Raw genomic sequence first — 4,905 nt, 5'->3', positions numbered from 1 at the left:
GGCATAATAAAGTGTAACAAAAGAACCTAGCATCATATTGCTAGTAGCGCCAGTAGCATTGTTTGGTGAATTTGTGCTTCTTTATTTTAGTTTGGCTAATGGACAAAAAATGTTTGGTTCAAATCTAAATAAAATGCTTTTATCTCCCTATTACTTACATTGTTCATAGAATGGATACCACTTTGACAATTCCTTGTACATGAGAGTTGTCTGTCAAATCTTTATTTCACAAAGAATGAATTGCATAACAATGAACTGAGCTCAAAGCAAAGCACTTTAATAATACACTTAGACAATGAGCTCAATCCAGTGATATACTTTGTACTACAGGTCCATCATGAACATCCTACTGGCCAAAACCATATCTCACAAACATGCCATACTACATGGTTGGATCAGAAGTCCTGAAAAAGACATGAACTTTACTAACATATTTTAAGTATATACACCGGTTAAAACTTTCACAAATTTGTGGTAAAATTATTCAGTATCTAGCAACTATCAATCGCTTCATGCACAAATTGATATAGGTTGAGTACCCCTCTGTCAGAAATAAGAACATACCTCCACCTAATTTTAGTTAACTGATGAAGAAACATTCAAAATTATAAAATGTTATCTAATAGACTAGCTGCAATGAAATCCCAGTTTTCTTAAATGGTAGGTGGAACCTAAAACTCAAAAGATTTTAAACTATGCATTTTAAATATTGCAAATATACATGCAATAATAATTCTCAAAAATTCGCTATATTTTTCCTCATTTTGTCTTTTGTTCGAGACTGTATATTGACCTCTAGATGTCTTTCAATTACATCCAGTTTGGCGTGGGTTGATGTTTGATTGTTGTACATGTTATATATCGACGTGGGATTTGTTTATATAAATTAGGCTTGAAATAATTTTGGTTAACTGAAATCCTTTAACTTACTTCTAAATTAATGTTAATACTGAGGGAAAAAATTACATTGCTAAATAACCACTTTAAAACACATGCAAACTTTTTGAGAGGAAGGCATAATGCATGTAACATCTATTAGATCTTTTTTAAACCATTCTAAACTACTGATAAGTGATAAAGTTTGTTAACTGTTAGTTACTTACCTTCAAAAAGGGGGTTGCATTCACTTTACTACATATACATATAAATATAATCAACAATACTGAGTGCAACACCTAGGATAAATAGAAGATTTTTTTGTAAGAATAGTTGCTGAAATAAGCAGGCAATATTCAAAGTAGAATAAAAAATATTACAGGACTATGTTTTAAAGTAATAAGCATTGTGCAGGGCTCACGTTACCAAGCTACTGGGGCGACAAAGTCGCTTTCCCGGTCGCCACTTCGCTTTGACCGACCTTCAAAAGCGAAATCTAGTCGCCCTGTTGTTTACGATACTCGCTTTCAGTCGCTTTCGTCATCGGCAATATTCAACATTTACCAAGTCGATGAAACAGCAATTTTTCATTTGAAAGTAAAGAAATTCAAAGACGTAAACAATTTATTTTCTTTAGGAGGGTAAAAATTGATTTTAAAGTTGGTTGCATGTTATTTTCATAAAGACAATTTTTTTTATCACTTCTGGTACTTGTTACTCAATTGTAGATCAAATCATTCTAACTTTCAGCGAAATAAGCTTGTTACTTCATTAGAACGTGATGAAATTAAAGATTTCTTGCTGTTGTGCAATACACTGTGCTGTTGCGCAATACTTAGTAAATCTGTCGTCAGACTATAAACAAATAAAGTTCAATTAAATCCCAGTCATATTAGAAATTTATGAAACTGTAAAGGGAGCTTGCATCAATAGATATAAACAATTCACTTAAGTTTCATGAGAATTGCTGACAGCATTTTTGAGCTATTGTCCGAAAACTGGAAAATCACCCCTTTTTTAATGAATAAAACCCCATAACTCAGAAATGTAAAATGTAAAATTTATAAAATTTTAATCGGAGCTTACATCAATATAGATATAAACAATTCACCAAAGTTTCATACGAACTGCTGAAAGCATTTTTGATTTTTGTCCGAAACTGGAAAATCCCCCCTTTTTTCATGAATAAAACCCTGCAACTCAGAAATGTAAAATCTAAAATATATAAAAATCAAAAGGGAACTCATGTCAATAGATATAAACAATTCACCACAATTTCTTGCAAGTTGGTGAAAGCTTTTATTGTCTGAAAAATGGAAAATCCCCCTTTTTTTAATGAATAAAACCCCATAGCTCAGAAATGTAAAATCTAAAATTTATAAAAAACGAAAGGGAGCTCATGTCAATAGATATAAACAATTCACCAAAGTTTTCTGCAAATTGGTTAAAGCTGTTTTGAGTTAATGTCCGACATGTTGACGACGGACAACGGTATACCATAGTACGTCCCGTAAACGGGTGTATTAAAATGACAGGGTGTCATACCACACCAAAACCTTCTGAAAGAAACACTAAAGTTGGCAAACAATTTTTTTTTTTCATTGACAACCCTGTATAACCTTGCAGCAGTATCGAGTCTACATGCATTACCTTGTATATTTCATGTACATTGAACTTAAAAATATGTGGTCATTGTCAAAGTTAGTTATGTCAGTTATAATTTACACATTTATTGAAACATGCCAGAGAAGTGCATGTACAAACTTTTGAATTTAATCTGCAAACTGGGAAAGCCATCCTTTTTAACGAATAAAATCCCACAATTTATTAAATTGAAAGGGAGCTTGCATCAATAGATATATATAAACAATTAACCAAAGTTTCATGACAAATAACAACTGCTTAAAGCATTTTCGAGTTAATGTCCGAAAACATGGAAATCCCCCTTTTTGAATGAATAAAACCCCTTACATTGTAACTGGATAATGTAAATTCTAAAATCCCAAAACAATCTAAAGGGAGCTCACATCAATACATAAATACAATCCCATATAACTTCATCCTAGACCCCCCCTCCTAAAAATCAAATGATAGCTCCCTAAGTTAGCAAACAAATTATTTTATTTTTACATTGACAAACCTGTATAACCTTGAAGCAGTATTAAGTTCATGTATTATCCCGCATATTATTACATGTACATTGAACTAAAACAAATAGTGGTCATTGTCAAAATTATAGTTTACAGTTTACTTTTCCAATGCTTTCAATTTAAGATTAGGGCATTTTTGTCATTGGAATTGAGTTTTGTAGTCAGAGATTACTCTAACCTCCAACGACTGTTTTGCGACACCAGCTAGGGCAGTGGGACTTCAGCTGGTCCCATATCAGATAGATGATATTTGCCTGTCCGAAGTGGAGGCGACTGGATTCATATTAATCAAGCCTCAATTTATTTATTTTTCTCTTCATTTAAGTAAGTTTGATCAACCTGCCACCCGTTATCTTCTCATATTTGGACAGTTTTCACATTGACCCATCAATACTGGCATTTTAGAGGGTATGCAGAGTTCACCTGTCGGTCCTGTCGGTCAAAATGAGGCTCGGACCAGTATTTTGAAGGCTAGTGCCGGTCCCAATGACCGATGTAAAAACGGCAGTTGTAGTGCATATTTCGGCACTTTTTTACATCGGTTATTAGATGTACCGCAACTGTTTCAAATAAGTGTTTACATCGGTTATCAGATGTATCCGCTGCCAATTTCCGGTACTGGTTTACGGATTTATAATAAACAAACCAAAGCGGCGATCTACACGTGGCCTACTTAATTTGTCCATAGAGCCATCCCTGGCAAACAATCAGCGATTGAACCCTACAATGGAGCAAACAAATACTGTAACAGCCGAGAAAGTGATTCAGATGATGAAATGGATAGTGAAGATGACTTTAAATAAGAACAATCAGAAGACCTGAACTGGTCTTTCATTGTTAATTTGCCTGTGGGTGCGAAGAATAAAACTAATATTAATAAAGTTATTTTTCGATAAAATATGTTATCAATTTTTTTTCAGGATAAAATTGAGAGATTTTGTAGGACTGGCTAAAATTTTGTAGGACTGACAAATAATCATGCTTTGTCGGTCCCATGACCGACGGGTAAAAATAAGTTTTCGCGAACTCTGGGTATGAATGCCCTTTTCCGTCAGGCGTCAAACATGGTTAACATTTTACCGTGATTCGTCAACATATCCTTATCGTAATTCGTCAGAGGTTTCAAATAATTATCGTTACCGTTTTTTTTTGGGGAAAAATTAATGTGATTCGTCAAAATCTGTCTATTTTTTTATCGTCTTGAAGAAAGTATTTTATCGTCATGCACCAAAAATTATCGTTAACGTCATTTGGCAGGATTTTTTACCGTTATTCGTCATGAAGGTACCCCCATTACCACCCTCATTTTAACTTTCACTTTATAATGTCACATGACCAACATTATGGGAACTGATTTATGCAAATGACCCATATTCCATAGGAAAACATAATCTATATAAAACGAGCCTCAATTAGTTGATTTTTCTCTTCATTAAAGTAAGTTTAATCGACCTGCCACCCGCTATTTTCTCATATTTGGACAGTTTTCACATCGACACATCAACACTGGCATTTTTTTTTAACTTTAAGAGATTGTGACATGACCAACAGAAAAAGTAATTTACAATGCATTACATGTATGAGAGCTGATTTATGAAAATGACCCTTATTCAATAGGAAAACATAATATAACACCTTGTTCATTTATGATGCAAATAAGCTGAATGGCCGAGTGTGTTCAATTTGAAAATAAAGAGTTAAAATGCCGGAATCGCGAAAACAGATGTTGGACACCAGAGTTATCTCGGACTATGTGAGTATGAGTTTTGGGCAATTTGTAAGGAGGGGAGGGTTCAAGGGAAGCAAATGCTCTTTAAATTATCCATGTTTCAAAAATTGGGGAAAAATTACACAGAGTTGAGTCATTTTTTTCCAGACT

The sequence above is a fragment of the Mytilus californianus genome, unplaced genomic scaffold (genome assembly GCF_021869535.1).
Source record: "Mytilus californianus isolate M0D057914Y unplaced genomic scaffold, xbMytCali1.0.p SCAF_3, whole genome shotgun sequence".
NCBI classification, from domain to species: domain Eukaryota; kingdom Metazoa; phylum Mollusca; class Bivalvia; order Mytilida; family Mytilidae; genus Mytilus; species Mytilus californianus.
This window is presented reverse-complemented; position numbering follows the sequence as displayed.